The 19,287-nt window shown below is 50.4% G+C and overlaps 1 protein-coding gene across 5 annotated transcripts in view; it reads right to left on the minus strand.

The window, feature by feature from the left end:
• Nucleotides 1-19,287, minus strand: part of RASGEF1A (RasGEF domain family member 1A) — a 45,321-nt gene that overhangs the window by 18,069 nt on the left and 7,965 nt on the right. The window contains exon 1 of one of the 5 annotated variants that reach the window (XM_059882501.1): nt 12,799-13,257. The exons of the other annotated variants lie outside the window; for them this stretch is intronic. The gene's annotated coding sequence lies outside the window, so the exon portion shown is untranslated. Of the gene's footprint in view, nt 1-12,798; nt 13,258-19,287 lie in introns of those variants that run through there. 5 annotated transcript variants of the gene reach the window in all.

Consider the following 19,287-nt stretch of genomic DNA (forward strand, 5'->3'; position numbering starts at 1 on the left):
GGGCTACCACCCCACGCCCAGCTCCCCAGGCAGCCACACTGACCTCTCCAAGCCCTGGGAAGCAGAAAGAGCCCCCAGGGCCAACCTGCCAGGGACGACGCCTTCAACCGGACCTGGTCTGCTCTCTCATTGGGACCAGGGCCAGCCCTGGAGCCCTTCCGGCCTCAGCTTCCCCACCGTGCAGAGCAAACAGCAGCCACAATTACTTTACTGCCACAAAGGACCCCTCCAAAGGCTTTACCAGCAGCACCCGCTCCCGCCCCACAGCACATAAGCCGAGCCTCACACCAGGGTGAAAGGGGCCCTGGGTCAAACGACACTGGCTTCCCTGCCAAACGCCTGGAGGTCACCTTAGAATTCGCAGAACATCCTTTGAGATGAGGGCAAGTGCTCAAGGGAAGTCCCCGGGGCCAAGGCCAGGACAGTGCCAAGCCTGTCCCCCCAGGCTCCGTGCCGCCCTTGCTCCATGGGTTCAGACTCACAGCACACTCCCATGCAACCCATTGTTTAACAGTGCAACCCATGTTAAAATGAACATTCCCAGGCCACACTGGGTCAAAAATTTGGGTTGGGTCTTCTTTACCACTCAAGTCAAATAATCACTGACTCGGACAAACTCTTCATCTTTCAGATAATGAATGAGAGGCTCCACAAGAAGGAACTCAACTGAGGAAACCCTAGGATTTCCAAGTCCAGCCTAGGTGCCACCACCTCTAGGAAGCTCCCCTGGGTTAATCCCTGGACTGCCGACCCACAAGGCGAGAAGTGCCTGATCACCCACCTCAACGTCTTCCTGTCTGGCTGGAGCCCAGCCCGTAGCCACACTCAGGAATCATTTGGGGGAGGAAACAGTGGACGCCCTAGTGGCTGCTCTGCTGCTGTCACTAGCTCCGGAGGGGACCTGGACCCCAGAGCTTCAGCTGAGGGGCCATCGCTGTGGGGTGACTTTCCCACGATCACACAGTTCTGGGTTCAAAAGGTGACCTGAGACTGGTAACTGTGGTCAGCTGGACATCCTGACCCCAAGCTTCTCAGTCATCAGTGATGGTGTTTTTGGAGCCCCGGGCCCCTCACCTGTGGAGGGAGTAGGCTGCTCTGGTCAGGAGGTGCTATGGAGGGAGCACGCTGATACCCTCTGCTAACTTGCACAGTCCCCACCCGATGCCCACAGGGCAAGGCCACCTGCAGGGACACCTGCCCCGGGGCTAGGAGGTCAGGAGCCAGTAGGAAACCAGCCTGGGGACTCAGCACCCCCAGCCTTGCCACCCATAAGGGGATGGACGAGTCCAGCAGGAGGCCATGGGGCGACTTCTACTCTGGGCACCAGCCCACCACTCCCTGGGAGCCTCAGCACTCACTGTCTCCCTTGACAGATGAGGGGCAGACGCTCAGGGTGGAGTCACCTACCCAGGGGTGGGGCCCTCATCCACGTGTCCTGGACTCATCATGCTGCTCCTACCCCAAGGCTCCCCACCTGTGTGAGGGTCTCTGTTCCCCCAGAGACTGTGTCCCAACACCTGCCTACGCACAGCCCAGGAGGTCATGGGAATGAGCAGCTGGGTGAGGCCCATCCCTCCAGCTTGGGGTGGTGACCCCTCTCACAGTGGTGACCCCACCACTGGACTCACCAGGTGCACAAGACCCCATATCAGTCATTAAATGACATCAGCAGTGACCGTGACACGCACATCAATGCACAGAGGACATCCAGCCACCCTTGGCCATGCTCATCACAGAGATTACTGCAAGGGAGCAGAGGAGGGAGGGGACTCGCTTTCCATTCTACACATTTGTCAACTATCTGATAACATTTCTAAATGGCACATCTATCTTAACTTTTCTTTTTTAGTGCAAAGAAGCTGAGTTTTGAAATCAGCACTTTTTATAAAGGCAAAATAGGCTTCCCAGGTGGGGCTAGTGGTAAAGAATCCGCCTGCCAATGTGGGAGATGTAAGAGACTTGGGTTCCATCCCTGGGTGGGGAAGATCCCCTGAAGAAGGACATGGTGACCCACTCCAGTATTCTTGCCTGGAGAATCCCATGAACAGAGGAGCCTGGCAGACTACAGTCCATGGGGTCATAAAGAGCTGGACACGACTGAAAAGACTTAGCATGCATGCGTAAAGGCACGATAAACAGGTGCTGGCTCTGCAGACAGAAGCATGGCCACCATCCAGCAAGTCACCTGTGAGGTGGGCTTCGAGGTAGAGGCCCAAAACCTCTCAGGGAATTGGGAGAGCCCACAGGGGACTCCTCCAGCCTGTCCCCTACCCTAGGACCCAGCCTGGGGCCAGATCTCCCTGACCACAAGCCTCCTCCCCCTCCTCTGTACACTGAGCCCTGTGGATCCTGACGACCGCCCCCCAGAGTCCTTCCTTACTGGCCCCTGCCCAGTCCCCAGTAGAACCCATCCCTGCCTGGTCATAAGCACTTTCGGGAGGGTCTCCAGGCTCAGTGCCAAGTGGGAGGAGACAGGTTCCCTGACTGGGTCTTCCAGGACAGGAGTTTAGATCCTGGGTTTGAATCCCAGCTCTGCAACAGGCCAGGTCCTTGCTCCTAGACGAATCTAACCAGCCTTGATTTCCTCAGCTGTCAAATGGAGATGATGGCAGGACCACCCCTGTTGAGACCTCTGCCTGGCATCTCTGCTGGCCGTCCCAGCCCGCTCTGTGGTCCCTCCTGCTCCTACACGTGAGGCCCTCCTCTCAGTTCCAGCAAGAGCCACACACCTGTGTGTCCATCGCCCCTGACTGGACCTCTTCTCAGGCAGGAGCCACTCAGAGCAGAGCACCAGGAAATCTGGGCTCCTGTCTCAGGAGGGAACTCACAGCACGAGGAATTGCAATCAGGAGTACTGTAGCTATTAGGAGGGGCTCCTGCTCCTGCTGGACTGAGCACGTGTCCCCATATTGGTCACTGTGTCCGTCCCCTCCTGCCTGGATGGGTGAGGGTGCTCCGGGGCAGCCTTGGGAGCAGATGCCTGCAAGGGGTCCACATGCAGAGGTGGGGCTGAAACCACTGAGCCCCAAGGGCTGTGCCAGAGAGAAGAGCTGAAATCTCTCCTTATGCGAACTACAGATTTACATCCCCACAACCTGCTTTGTAAACTCAGTGCCTCCGGAACATCTGAACAGACACGCAGTGCTCCCACGTTGGAGATGAGTCTACCTTTAGTACCTGTGGCCTCGTGGGCTGCACACCCGGGGGCTGGGCCAGGCCAGAGTCTGAGCTGTCCCCACAAGCAGGTCTAAGTGCATGACACCGCAGCCTCAGGCCCTAGGGGGAATCTGATGAAAACAACGCCTGAGAGACACCAGGGCCAACTGCCGGTGCACACAGGGTTAAGGTGGGGCCGAGAGGAGTAGGGGCTTCCCTGGTGGCTCAGTGGTAAAGAACCCGCCTGCCGATGCAGGCAGACGTGAGAGACTCAAGTTAGACGCCTGGGTCTTGCCATGGAGGAGGGCGTGGCAACCCACTCCAGTATTCTTGCCTGGAGAATCCCATGGACAGAGGAGCCTGGCAGCCTACAGACTATGAGGTCGCAAAGAGTTGGACACGACTGAAGCGACTAAGCACGCACACATGCAAGAGAGGAGTACCAACTACAGTGTAATGCGAGAGCTCACATCATGGGTCAGAGGGCACAACAGAGCGTGCTCATGGGTGAACTGCTCCAGGGAACCCATACTCAGTGACTTCTCTCCCAGTGGGCGTGTTCCAACCCTCCCTACTTCACACAAAAGATCAGAAACACAGCTAAGAAACAGATCAACAACAGATCCAGGGGCTTCTACAGCAACAGTTGGGGAGGAGACCCCACCCTCACAGGACAGTGACAGCCACAGCAAGGGGAGGCCCTGCTCAGCACCCAGGGCAGGGTCTGGTCACCACCACATCAGTCACACGTCTCATCAAGTGCGTCACGGCCAGCATACACAAGGAAAGAGGTGGCAGACATCCAAACTAAAAAGAGCCCTCGCACCAAAAATATTAAACCCACATAGGGATGATCCTTCCTAAACACATCCCACCAAGACAGTCTGAGGGTCTGGCACTGGGAAGACCCCCCCAGAGCATTGAGCCCTGAAGGCCAGCAGGGCTTGAGTAACAAGAGCTCCATGGGGCTGGGGGAAACAGATTCCACTCCTGGAGGCCACATACAAGGTCTTATGTACACCAAGACCAAAGCAGTACCTCCACAAGAACCTGGGCAAGACACACTTAGGGATCTTGGACACTCTTCTGGGGAGGCAGAGGTCAGGGACCTGACCTTGCCAACAGCCTGCAGGCTCCAGCGCTGGAACACCTCAGGCCAAACAACCAGCAAGACAGGAGCACAGCGCCACCTGCTGCCTGAGGTCATACTGAGCTCGCAGCCATCTCAAAACACCACTTATTAACACACCCCTGCCCATCAGAGGGACAAGACCCAGCTCCAAGAGGGAAGGCACCAGGCTCCCATCAGGAAACGGGCACAAGCCCCAGTACCAACCTCATCCACCAGGGGGCAGACACTAGAAGCAAGAGAAACTACTATCTTGCAGCCTGCAGAAAGGGGACCACAAACAGGAAGTAAGACAAAATGAGATGACAAAGAAATACGGTGCAGATGAAGGAGCAAGACAGAAAACCCCACAAGGACAACTAAATGAGAGGAAATAGGCAAACTACCTGGAAAAGAATTCAGAGAAATGACAGTAAAAATGATGCAAAATCTCAACAGCAACGAAAAAAGAATGCAAGCACAGACTGAGAAATTACAAGAAATGTTTGACAAAGAGAAGATTTAAAGAACAACAAAAAAACAGATAAACAACACAATAACTGAAATGAAAAATACATAACAAGGAATCAATAGCAGAATAACTGAAGCAGAAGAATGAGTAAGTTAGCTGGAAGTCAAGAGTGGCAGAAATAACTTCCATGGAACACAATAAAAGTAAAAGGAATGAAAAGAACTGAGGACAGTCTCAGAGACCTCTGGGACAACATTAAACACACCAACATTTACATTAGATGGATCCCAGAAGAAGACAAAGATAAAGGGCCTGAGAAAATATTTGAAGAGATTAAAAAAAATTCCCTAACATGGGAAAGGAAACAGTCACCCAAGTCCAGGAAGTGTAGAGAGTCCCATACAGGATAAAACCAAGGAGGAACGTGCTGAAACACACAGTAATCAAACTGACAAAAATTAAATACAAAGAAAAAAATATTAAAAGCAAAAAAGGAAAAGCAACAGATAGCATACAAGGGAATCCCCATAAGGTTATCAGCTGGTTTCTTAGCAGAAACTCTGCAGGCCAAAAGGGAGTAACACGACATATTTAAAGTGATGAAAGGGGAAAACCTACAACCAAGAATACTCTACCCAGCAAGGCTCTCACTCAGATTCAACAGAAAATCAAAAGCTTTACAGACAAGCAAAATCTAAGAGAATTCAGTGCCATCAAACAGCTTTACAATAAATGCTAAAGGAACTTCTCTCGGTGGGAAATGCAAACCAAAAAAACTATAATAGATATACACACAAAAAAGAAAAAGCAACCCAAACACCACACTAAAAATGGTTACCGAATCACAAAAGAGGAGAACAAAAGAGGAAGGGAAGAAAAAAAACTTAAAAAAAAAAAACCAAATCCAAAACAATTAAGAAATCATACATATCAATAATTACCTTATATATAAATGGAATAATACAGATCAAGAATCATACATATCAATAATTACCTTAAATATAAATGGATTAAATGCTCCAACTAAAAGACACAGATTGGCTAAATGGATACAAACACAAGATCACTATATATGCTGTCTACAAGAGACCCACTTCAGATCTAGGGACACATACAGACAGAAAATGAGAGAATGGAAAAAGATATTCCATGCAAAGTGAAATCAAAAGAATACTGGAGTAGCAATACTCATATCAGACAAAGTAGACTTTAATTAAACGACTATTAGAGGTTTCCCTGATGAGTCAGTGGTAAAGAATCCACCTGCCAATGCAGGAGATGTGGGTTTGATACCTGGGCCAGAAAGATCCCAAATGCCACAGAGCAACTAAGTCCGTGTGCCACAACCACTCGGTCTGTGCTCTGGAGCCCAGGAACCGCAACTACTGAGCCCATGAGACACATCTATCAAAGCTTGCATGCCCTATAGGCCGTGCTTCACAAAAAGAGAAGCCACTGCAATGAGAGGCCCTTGCACTGTATCTAGAGAGTAGCCCCCACTCGCCACAACTAGAGAAAAGCCTGCAGAGCAATGAAGACAGCGATGCCAAAGATAAACAAATAAATAACTACTACAAGAGACAAAGAAGGACACTACATAATGATCAAGAGATCAAAGAAAAAGATATAACAATTGTAAATATATAATACCCAACATAGGAGCACTTCAATATATAATGTAAATGCTAACAGCCATAAAAGAGGAAATCAACAGTAACACACCAATAATGGGGGGGGGGGGCTTTAACATCCCACTTAAACCAATGGACAGATCATCAAGACATAAAATCAATAAGGAAAGAAGTCTTAAATGACACATTAGACAAGATGGACTTCATTGAAATTTATAGGGCATTCCATCTGAAAGAAGCAGAATACACTTTCTCCTCAAGTGCACATGGAACATTCTCCAGGAGAGATCACTTCTTGGGCCACAAATCAAGCCTAGGTAAATTTAAGAAAATTGAAATAATATCACACATCTTTTCCGACCACAAAACTATGAGATTAGAAATAAATTGCAGGAAAGAAATAGTAAAAACACACAAACATGTTGAGGCTAAACAACATGTTACTAAACAACCAATGGATCACCGAAAAAATCAAAGAGGAAATCAAAAACATCAAGAAACATATGACAACAAAAACATGATGATCCAAATATTATGCAGTTCTAAGAGGGAAGTTTACAGTGATACAATCTTACCTCACAAAACAAGAAAAATCTGAAATAAACCACCTAACCTTACATCTAAAGCAACAAGAGAAAGAACAAACAAAACCCAAAGTTAGTCGAAGGAAAGACATCATAAAGATCAGAGCAGAAATAAATGAAATAGAGATGAAGAAAGCAATCGAAAAGATCAATGAAGTTAAAAAAAAAAAACTGGTTCTGTGAAAACATAAACAAAACTAATAAATCTTTAGCCAGATTCATCAAGAAAGAAAGGGAAAGGGCTGAAATCAATAAGATATGAAAAAAGAGAAGTTAAAGTGGACACCACAGAAATGCAAAGAGATCATAAGAGACAACTACAAACAACTATATGCCAATAAAAAGAAAAATCTAGAAGAAATGGACAAATTCTAGGAAAGGTACAACCATCGAAGACTGAATCAGGAATAAACAGAAATTATGTACAGACCAATCACAAGTACTAAAATTGAAAGAGATTAAAAAACTTTCAAACAAAAGTCCAGGACAAGATGGCTTCACAGGTGAATTCTATCAAATATTTAGAGAAGAGTTAAAACCTATCTTTCTGAAACTCTTCCCCAAAATCAAAGAGGATAAAACATTCCCAAGCTCACTCTATAAGGCCAACATCACCTTAATACCAAAAACAAAGATACCACAAAAAAAGAAAATTACAGGCCAATATCACTGATGAACACAGACACAAAAATCCTCAACAAAATACTAGCAAACCAAATCCAGCAACACATTAAAAGGACCATACACCATGATCAAGCGGGATTTATCCCAGGGAAGCAAGGATTCTTCAATATATGCAAATCAATCAATGTGATAACACAACAAACTGAGGAATAAAAACCATATGATCATCTCAATAGATGCAGAAAAGGCTTTTGACAAAATTCAACACCCATTTATGACAAAAACTCCAGAAACTGGGCACAGAAGGAACCCTCCTCAACATAAAAAAGATATACAGCAAGCCACAGCTAACAACATTCCCAACTGTGAAAAACTGAAAGCATTTCCTCTAAGATCAGGAATAAGACAAGGATGTTCACTCTCAGCATTTTTATTCAACACAGTTTTTGAAGTTCTAGTCATGGCAATCAGAAAAAAAAAAAAAAGGAAACCAATTGGAAAAGAAGTAAAACTGTCAATGTTTGCAGATGACATGATACTATACATAGAAAATCCTAAAGACATTACCAGAAAACTGCTAGAGTTCATCAGTGAATTTGGTAAAGTTGCAGGATACAAAATTAACACACAGAAATATCTTGCATCCCTATATAGCAACAATGAAAGATCAGAAAGAGAAATTAAGAAAACAATCCCATTTACCACTGCATCCGAAAGAATAAAATGTCTAGGAATAAACCTACCTAAGGGGGCAAAAGAACCGTACTCAGAAAACTATAAGATGCTGATGAAAGAAGTCAAAGATGATACAAACAGATGGAGAGATATCCATGTCCTTGGATTAGAAGAATCAATATTGTGAAAATGAGACTACTACCCAAAGCAATCCACAGATTCAATGCAATCCCTATCAAATTACCAATGGAATTTTTCACATAATTAGAACAAAAACATTACAATTTGTAAGGAAACACAGTTCAGTTCAGTTGAAACACAAACGACCCCAAATAGCCAAAGAAATCTTGAAAAAGAAAAACAGAGCTGAGGAATTAGGCTCCCTGACTTCAGACTATATTACAAAGCTACATTAATCAAAACAGTATGGTACTGGTACAGAAACAGAAATATAAATCAATGGAACAGGATAGACAGTCCAGAGATAAACCCACATACCTATGGTCAACTAATGTATGACAAAGGAGGCAAGGGAATACAAAGAAGACAAGACAGTCTCTTCAGTAAGTAGTGCTGGGAAAACTAGATAACTGCATGTAAAAGAATGAAATTAGAACACTCTCTAACACGAAACACAAAAATAAACTCAAAATAGATTACAGACCTAAATATAAGACCAGATACTATAAAACTCTTTGAGAAAAACATAGGCAGGACACTCTTTCACATAAATAGCAACAAAATCTTTTTGGATCCACCTCCTAGAGTAATGAAAATAAAAACAAAAATAAATAAATGGGAACTGATAAAACTTAAAAGCTTTTGCACAGCAAAGGAAACCATAAACAAAACGAAAAAACAATCCACAGGATGGGAGACAATATCTGTGTACAAAGCTACCAACAAGGGATCAATCTCCAAAATACACAAACAGCTCATGCAGCTCAATAACAAAAAATAACTCAATCGGAAAGTGGCCAGAAGATCTAAATAGACATTTCCCCAAAGAAGCCATATAGATGGCCAGAAAGCACATGAAAAGATGCTCAACATCACTAATTATTAGAGAAATGAAAATCAAAACTACAGTGAGGTATCACCTCACACCAATCAGAATGGCCATCATCAAAAGTGCTGGAGAGGGGAACTGCTGGTGTGGGATACGGAGGAACAGAGAGCTCCCCTGGCTGCCAATTTCAATGACCCCTGCTGGTAGAACCTGATAGGAAACCAGCTGTCCAGAATGGTAATTGGCAAAGCCTAGTCACCAAACTCAGTGGAAATTTGGGTTTGGAGCTGGAAAACCAACAGACACAGGAGGTAAAAAAGAAGAAGAAAGAAAAAAAAAAAAAAAGTGCTGGAGAGGATGTGGAGAAAAGGGAGCCCTCCCACACTGTTGATGGAAATGTAAACTGGTGCAACCATTATGCAGAACAGTACGGAGGTTCCCTAAAACAACCAGATGCGGATCGACTATATGATCCAGCAATCCCTCTCCTGGGCATATATTCACAGAAAACCGTAATTCAAAAAGACACATGTATCCCAATGTTCAATGCAGCACTATTTAAAATAGCCAAGACATGAAAGCAAACTAAATGCCCACTGGCAGAGGAACAGATAAAGAAGATGCGGTGTGTGTACACACAATGGAATATAATTCAGCCATAAGAACAGATGAATTAATGCCACTTGCAACCACATAGAGATTGTCACACCAAGTGAAGTCAGAGACAGACAAATACTATGTATCACTCATATTAGTGTAATCTTTAAAAATGGTACAAGTGGTAAAGAAGGAAATAACAGATGTAGAAAACAAACTTATGGCTACCAGCGGGGGGAGGAAAGGGAGGGATAAATCGGGAGGTTGGGACTGACGTGTACATACTTGGAGTGGGTTGCCATGCCCTCCTCTACGGGATCTTCCTGACACAGGGACTGAACCAGCCTCTCTTACATCTCCTGTATTGGCAAGCGGGTCTTTATCACCAGTGCTTCCTGGGAAGCCCTATATACACATACTATATGTAAAACAGATAACTAATAAGGATGTACTATATAGCACAGAGAACTCAACTCAATACTAAGTGATGATCTATATGGGAAAAGAATCTTAAAAAAAAAAGAGTGGATATAGGTATATGTATAACTGATTCACTTTGCTGTACAGCAGAAACTAATACAACCTTGTAAATCAACTATACTCCAATAAGTTTTTTTTAAAATGAAATAACAGTAGCTAAAACTCTGAGTACTTTGTATGCGTCACCAGTGACACTATTGCTAGAGTTGAATCATCTAATTCATCCTCACAATAACCCCAAGGGAGCAAACGCCACTCTCTGCATGCTGCCAATGAGGACAAGGCACAGAGAGGCCAAGTAACTGTCCAGGGTCACACAGCAGATAATCCGAGGAAGCAGATACAGTGGGGGCTTCAGAGCTGCCACTGACAAGTCTGATAAACCTTCAGTAGGTGGTGATGATGAAGGCATGGAGATGTTGGAAGACACAGAGAAGAGTTCAAGATGGGAGCGATTGCAACAGGGCCAGGATGGCAGCAAAGGTGGTCAGGCAGGCCTGCGTCTGTGCCTGGATCAGCCACTTGTGGCTTTATCAGGACCCTCAACCTCTCGGAGCCTTAATGACCTCATCTGTAAATGGGCATGGGGAACACTATTTCAGAGGTATGCTGGGAGGATGGAATGTGCTCACTTGGGTAAAGCACTGCACACTAGAACACGGTACCACCTCCCACCTGAGGAGCAAACTCCCACACATGTTCCTACTCCATGCCCCACACAGGCCATTCTAGCCACACAGGCCCCCGGGGAGTCAGACCCTGCAGGGATGCTCTAAAACAAATGCAAAGCTGAAGCCGCAGGGTCAGCACCACCAAGAACTTGTCGGTGGCAGCAGTGCACCTTCCCCTGAGTCAGAACTCACTGTTCTCTGAAGTTTCAGATCCTCTCCTTTAGAAAGCTTTGCTACTCCTAGTGTGGGCTTTCCTGGTAACTCAGTGGTAAAGAATCCACCTGCCAATCAGGAGACTCAGGTTCAATCCCTGGGTCGGGAAGATCCCTTGGATAAGGAAATGGCAACCCACTCCAGTATTCTTGCCTGGAGAATTCCATGGACAGAGCAGTCTGGTAGGCTATAGTCCATGGGGTTGCAAGAGGCCAACACAAGTTGGCAACTAAACAGCAGCAGCTGCTGCACCTGGTGTGGCCCAACCCACAGCGCCACCACCTGGCTGATCACTGAAATTCAGGGCACTGAGTCCCAGCCCAGGCCTGCCAGGTCATGCCCGCACTTTCCCTGGATGTGCTTGTCCGTTTCAAAGTTTTAGCCTCCAGGTGATGAGACCAGCTTCACCTAGGTCAGTGCCTCTGGTGGCTGCATAACAATCACCTGGAGAATTTAGAAAACCGCTTTGCCCAGCTTCCACCGCAACAATTCCAACTGGTGGGGGTACAGCCTGGGCACTGGTGTTTTTCAAGGCTTTCCAGGTGAAAAGGCAAAGTAACAAGTACACAGAGCCTCTCTCCTGCCTCCGCTGCGCCTGCCTACAGCCAGACCTGCTTCAAAGCTGCAGACTCAGACACTGGTGGAGCTCTCTGGAAGCCTCCAGAGGCCAGAACGAGGGAGGGGGAAGACGGGGCTAGGGTTGGGGGGACAATGATGGAGCTCCCAGGGGACCTGCACCTCTGGCCCCAGTCAGCTGGTACTGGTCTGGACAAGGCAGCAGGCCTTTTAAGGGCAGTGGGAGACGGACTTGCACTGCCTCCTCTGACTCCTTACAGCTCTTCCTCTGTTCTGGCAGGAAGGCCAGCACCTTCTAATTATAGATGCAATCAACTCAGTCAGGCCGGTGAAAGTGATTCACTGGTTCTCGGAAGCCTGGCCCTCAAGTTTCCCACCTCTCGCATAGGCGCAGGTGGGCATGAGGGCAGGCCCAGGAGCAGGGGGGAGCGGGCACTCCTGCCAGCTTGGGAGCGAACTGGCACTGAGTGCAGCGCCAGCTGTCGTGTGTCAGCACTTGTCTGTCTCACACATGCGTCTACCCGGCTCTCCAGGGGCACTATGGAGGAAGAGGGTCCTCCCTGGAACTGGGCCCAGAGTCCCTGTGGCCAAGCCTCAGAGGGTGCCAGGTGCCTCTGCATGGGCAGAGCAGCACCGTGGGTGCCGAGGGTGGGCCGGGAGCAGGCAGGGAGGTCTGGTCAGGCAAAGGCTGAGCCTGAGGGGCCCTCTGCTACTGCCTGGATACGCTGCCACCAGCAGTGTCTAGCGGGCTGGCTGTAGGTCAGGAGGGCCGGGTAGGCCAAGCAAGGAGGCACAAGGGCTTCCTGTGGCTGTACTGTTGCCTTGCCCTCTTTCCACCCCTCCTGGGCTGCCCCACTGCCTGACCGCAGGCTGTCCTGGCCCTCCAGAGCCAGACACCAGCTACCCCTACACCATGGTCCAGCCCAGCCCCCGGCCTCCTAGAAACTACATTCCGTTAGCACTCCCTACCTGCACCCTCACCTGTGACCTCCGCACACATACCTGCTGAGTCCTCTCCTGCGGTTTCAGTACTGGGAGCCAGTGAGAGAGTCCAGGCTGGAGTCAGGAGACACGGTCTCCACACCATAGGGAAACCTCTGAGCCGCTCTGAACCTCAGTTTCCTCGGCTGTAAAATGGGCCATAGAGTTTCTTGCGCCTCCTCCCTCGCTGGGTAGGGATGAAGGCTAGATGAAAAAACATGTCCCTGGGAGCGGTACCTGGGCCTGTGTGCCACTTGCATCTGTGCCTTGCCTCGGTGGCACCCAGCACCGCCCGCCACCAGTCCTGACCTGCAGCCTCACAGCCATCAGCAGGACAGAGCAGCAGCGGAGGGATGAGCAGCACCGAGAGCAGAGACGCTCTTGTCACCTGGAGGCTTCAACTTTCAAAGGCACAAGCACGTCCAGGTCAAGTGCAGGCATGACCCGGCGGGCCTGGGCTGGGACTCAACGCCCTGCATTTCAGTGACCAGCCAGGTGGTGGCACTGAGGGCACCAGTGGGTGCCGAGGGTGGGCTGGGAGCTGGCAGGGAGACCCTGTGGCTCCCCGCCGTCCCGCCGTCCCCCCGCCCCCCCGAGGTGTGGGTGTGCGCATGCGCACAACCAGCCGAACGCAGGGAGCCAGGTGAAAACCCCGGGCAGACTCAGATCACAGGCTTCACAGGGCCTCCAAAGACTGCGGTAAGGCGGACCATCAGAACTCAGCGCCGTTATCTGGCTGCTCTCCCTCCTCCCTCCTGTGTCCCACGGCCAGCTCCCCAGTAAAGTGCTCGCACCTTAGCCTTGCCTCCATCTTTAGGGAGGCCGAGTTCAGAGAAGGGCAGCCATTCTTCTGGTTTCCACACACACCCCTGCCCCCACCCCCCACATCTGAATGAGACCCAGCGGCTCTTAAGTGCCCCGAGGGTCAGGGCTTAGGAGCCGACACCCCTCGACCTGGGTCCAGGCCTCCCTCCAGATGTTGGTTTGGGGCAAGTTACTCCATCTGTGTGAGCCCTGGCCGTGTTTGTCAGACAAGATACTGGTCCCCAAACTTCCCAGTGTGGATGTATTGCGGGGGGAGAACCACAAGGAGCCTGTCTTCAGCCTAGAACAAGAGCTCACACACTAGGGGTGTCATTGTTCAGAAAGTAAACGCTGTCCCCTAGGTACTGCTCAGCCAGGCCAAGGACTCTGTGAACACGGGATCCTTCCCACAGGGTATAAGCAGGAGCTCATCCCTGGGTCAGAAAGATCCCCTGGAGTAGGAAATGGCAACCCGTTCCAGAATTCTTGCCTGAAGAAATCCCAGGGACAGAGGACCGTGGTGGGCTACCGTCCAGGGGGTCACAAAGAATCGGATGCAAGTGCGCACACAGCACACTGCGTCCATGTAACTCAGGTCGAAGGCCCATTTTAGGGACTCAGCCAAAAAGCTTAGCTTCAGAGTATGTGCAGCTGCCCTGCACACGTGCGCACACACACACGCGTGCACACCTTCTAAGAAACACAGTGCACCAAAGTATCAAGGACATAGAAACTGCTGGCCTGAGGGCCAGGGGGTGAGGGAGGCACAGTCGGGGAGTAAGAGGAGACCTCGGGCAACCCCTGTGCTGTGAGAGATACCGGCAAAGGTGGGAAAAGAGGGGTTTTAGGACTCTTCCGCCGAAGATTAGGAACGAAATTTTCTTTTGCAACGTCTTCAAGAGACTTTAGCTAGAGATCTGGGGGCCACTCACTGCTATATGCCTTCTAATGTGGCCCTAGTACAGGGGAGTCCATGCCTCCTCATTAGGCAGCGATATCAGGAGGAGGGTATCTGCTGCTGGCCACATGCATGCAAAAGCCAGACACCCACATGTGCACATGTATACAGCTTTTGTGACCTGAGGCACAGTCCTTCCACTCACAAACTCCAGCTATGCCCAAGAGGGCCTTCAGAGACCCTGCACCTCTGGGAGCCGCAGCTGTGACAGAGGCCCAGGGCTGCTGGCCTTACTAAGATGGCCAGAGCCCGCTCCGTGTACCCGGATGAGCCCATGGCTCATGTACTCCTTCGCACATCCTCACATCCTCCACTCGCAACCTCTTCCAGGCCTGGCTAAAGGCCTTTCCCAAGTGCTTTTCCTGCTTCTGGTATGAGAGACCCAACAAGGCCTTGGGGGGAGGCCTAACCCTGCCCAGTGGTCTCGTAAAAGACTTCCACAGCTGAAGCTATCACAAACGATTTACTTAAACATACTTGGGTAAAGAATGTAAGTGACACTGACTCTAGACAAAAATCCAATTACTGCAGCATCCATGTGCAGGGTTGTGCATGCTCCTGACTGTCTGGGGCAACGTTGCACACCCTCCTGGAGGTGTTCCCACACCTGAGGTCTGCTCCTGCCTCACTTCTTGCCTCCCAGCCCTGGGAGGCGATGGTCCCTGCCCAGGAACAGGGCCTGTGGGGCACTAGTCAGCCCCCTGGCTCGATCCCCCAAGCTCTGGGTAGGAAGGTAGGGTGGAAGGGCCGGGCAGGAAGGTGGGGTGGGAAGGCAGGGCAGGAAGGCGGGGTGGGAGGGAAGGGACTTGGGGCAGGAGGTGGGGCAGAGACCTCAACCTTCAGGAGCCACTGGGGAGGGACCCCACCTGTGGGCTCTCAGGGGTCCTCCAGCCTCCTGGCCTCTGATGCCCAGTTACCTGTTCCTAAGAGCAACTCTGCTCTCAGGATGCATCCCAGGAAAGGGAAGGCACTGCCCAATGGGCATGCATGGCCCCCACCCCAGGGGGATCTGCATGTCACCCATTTCTCAGCCCCAGAGGGAGGAGAGTCAGAGGGTGGCTCCAGGAATAACTGTCCACTGGCTCTGCCCAGCTAAGAGGGAGGTCAACAGCCCAGGAAGGGGACAGACTCCTATGCAGCTGGACAGAACAATGTCAGGCCTCCATTCAGCTTTGAAGGGGAGGAGCTGTCTAGGCCAGGTTCCCAGGGTACAGTCAGAATATAGGGCTCCTTTCAATCCTGGAGTCTGCAGTTCTGGAAGTTTCTAAATGGAGAAGCAGGGATAAGCTTTCTTTGATTATATATATTCTATATATTCTTCTATATATTCTTTTTAATTTACTTTTGTGTGTGTGTGGCCGTGCCACACATGGGATCTTAGTTCCCCGACCAGGGATTGAACCCATGCCCCCTGCAGTAGAAGCGTAGCATTTTAACCACTGGACCACCAGGGAAGTCCTAACCTTTTGTACTTGAGATGTTTATCTCTGGGAGTTGGGAGCCCAGACAGGTGCTGGGTGTGTCATCTCATCCAGTGCAATTCCCCCAACCCACAGAGGGCAGTGTGGAGATGCTCATTTCTTAGATGAGGGTGCCAAGTGCGCAGGACTTGTACAAGGCTGCCCAGGCAGGTGGCGGTGAGTAGGTGTGCCCAGGCCTGCCTGCCCCACTTCCCTGCTCCATCTGGAGACTGTCATTCCAGCTTGTCATTGTGCCTGGCCAGGGTTTGACCCTCTGAGCATCAGATGAACACTGAGGCCCTCGCCCTGAGCACATGGATAAGTGCACCTTCCCACGACCTTCTGCATAAAATTTCAGGGACTGACGGGCTCCCGGAAGCTCATCCATGGATGCCAAGTTAAGCATCCCAGCTTCCTGGAAAACAGGGACAAAAATGGCCCTGAGGGCCCATCTTGCATGAGCCCCCAGGGAGCTGCTGGGAGGTGGAGGAGGGGCACCACAGCCCCCCGCCTCTGCCAGGCTTCGCAAGGGGTGCTTTTTTGGAGGCAGCACATGGGCTTCTATTTTTTAACCTACTCAACAAAATGGAGACTATTTTTAGCTCAGCAAGCTGCAGGGCATCACAATTAGCAACTGAAAATTACACATCTTGCCAGTCTCCCCTCTGTTGACTGGAGGAGAGCGAGAGCAAGTGCTCCTGGGGGTAAACTGGGTGCCAGCCCTGGCCCCCCACCCTGGAGGACCACTCAACCAAGAGGGCAACCTTTGGCAGAGATTTCAGAATGAGTGTATATGTGGGGCTGTCTCTGGTTTCATCCCAGTTCCAGAAAAACCCAGGCTTGGTGGGAGCAGGGCAGTAGCCCCATCAGCACTCAGAAGCCACAGTTAGGGAAAGATCCATGCTGGCTGCTTGGCCTAGGGACCTCTGCTGGGATCCTTGGAGCAGCTGAGGCTGGGCCTCCTACATCTGCAAAATGGAGCCCTTCACCCTTCTAGGGCTCACTGTCTGGTTCTCTGATGTCATTTGTGCTGGAGATGGGTAAGAGATGGGTGTTCCACAGAGCCCTCACTCCTTGACCAACTGACCATTCACTCATTCATTCACAAGTGTTACCAAGGACCCGCCCACACCTTGGAGACCTACCAATGAAGGAAACTGGGTCTCTGGCCCCACTGAGCCCTTTGGGGCAGGCTGTGGCTGGGATGCACAGTGACTACACAGATAAGGATGTGATATTATGGGTTAAAAGGAGATCAGTCCTCCAGAAGAGGAAGAAGAAGAGAAGGTCAGGAGAGCAGCTGCCAGCCTGAATTCAGACACAAGTAGGCAGACAGCTCTCTCCTGGGGGCGGGTCTTCCCCTCCCCAATTCCTGGCTTTCAGATCTTCCCACCTTTCAGCTCAAATGTGTCTCTTTAGCTCCTGCAAGCCTCCTCTTGTCTGCCAGGACCACATACTAAAGAAACTCAGGGTCTGGCTGCAAAAATGGGCTGGGGGTCCAGCAGGCTGGGAGTGACACCTGGCCACCCCTGAGCTGAGAGCTAGCAACCTCCCCTATATGCTGGCACCTCCAGCAGGGACTTCACAGGTGGTACTGAGTGTGACCTGAGGCCACCACGCTCGGGACAGGCTTAGTACCTGTTGGTTTCCGTGGAGTCAGAACTGCAGGACACTGGTAGGCCCCAGGGACACTTGTTCTCCAGGGTCCCCACCACCTTTCTAGACTCAATATGGGGGCTGGTGCTGCCCCTCTCCTGACCCTTCCCTGGGGGCCCTCTTCCCTCTGGACATACACTCTGGATAGCCGCTGGGCCCCTGATGCAGACGGGGAGAAAGTAGGGGGAAGCCACCTCTCCTTCTGGGCAAGTAGACCCACTTGCCTGGCCACGCTGCCCTGTCCTGGCATGTGGGGCTCAGAACTGACTCTGGGGACTTCCCTGGTGTCCAGTGGTTAGGATTCAGTGCTTTCACTGCTGAGGGCACAGGTTCAGTCCTTGGTCAGGGAACTAAGATCCCATAAGCCTTGCAGCATGGCTAAATTGTTTTGAAAAAATTTTTAAATAAAAGAACTGGCTCTACCTTTGAGGTGGCTGCTCTACCTGGGGTGGAGAGTGGCAGGGGTGACATGCCTCTGTGGAGAGGCTTCATTAGTCCTCACCCCTGCACCCCCGTGGCCCTCCCAGCAGGGAAGCCCTCAGGAGGGCATGGCTAGCCCCATCCTTGCAGGCAGGGTGCTGTGCAGCTCCCATCCTCCCAGCCTGATGGATCTTGTGGGGAATGAGGGCGAAGGGTGGCATTTTCCACAGAAACCAAGCTTCAAGAAATCATATTCACAAATGCCAGGAAGAAGAGCCGTATGTACCTCGGTGCACCCTCTGGGCCGGCCAGGGCAGTCCCGGAGGCTGGCGGAGGGCTGTGGGCTGGACTCCAGCCAGGAGGTGGCTGCCATGGGAATGGAGCCACGCAGCACCTCGGCGCCTTCTCCACAAAGGCCCGGCCTCGGAGAGATGCCAACAATTAAAGCTTTGTTACAGATGCATGATTCATTTTTTTTTCTCCTTCTGAATTCTTTCCTATTACCAAATCCTATTTGAATTGACTAAAGGAATCTTGCCATCTCCTCTTCACCCTCCTAAACACTGATTCTGCCGAGTCCGGGTTTCCTCCTCCTTCGTTCCCTTTCTGCCCGGTCAGCTTCTTCTGGTGGCTGCTCGAGGGACAAAATGTCATTGTCCACCAATAACCATCCCATTATTGAGCCTTGAGAGGCCCAGGGAGGAGCAGGTAGGATTTCAGAGAATCCTTGCCCTTTTCCTGGAGGGCAGGCTGCTGGCATGCCAACCTCCCACTCAGGGCCCCCAGGGCAGGAGGATGGTGCTCAGGGCCTCCCCATTCCCCCCATGGCCTCAGATTCCACAAGGATCACTGTGCACTCCTGCACGTGGGCAGGTGACTCTTAGACTCCTGGAGGCTGAGCTGGGCACAGCCTCAGCCAGAAGGGGGAGGAAGATGAGATAGACTTGGGAGGCACTCCTGTCCTCAAAGTGCCACCGAGGAGGGCATTGTGCAGCCCCTCACCTCCACTGAAATCCCACCTCTGGGATCTCCTTCCTCTACAGGGCGTCCACTTAAGATTGGTGCTTAGTATGTGAAGCAAAATCTGGGGCAAAAAAAAAAGTCTGCAGAAATTTGCCTCCTGTCAGAACCCCAGGTTCCAGAAGGGGACATCTGACCCAGGCTCTCCCGGTACCCCACACAGGAAGGACCCCAAGGAGCAGCGGGCATGGC

This window comes from Bos taurus, chromosome 28 (assembly GCF_002263795.3).
Source record: "Bos taurus isolate L1 Dominette 01449 registration number 42190680 breed Hereford chromosome 28, ARS-UCD2.0, whole genome shotgun sequence".
In the NCBI taxonomy this organism is placed as follows: domain Eukaryota; kingdom Metazoa; phylum Chordata; class Mammalia; order Artiodactyla; family Bovidae; genus Bos; species Bos taurus.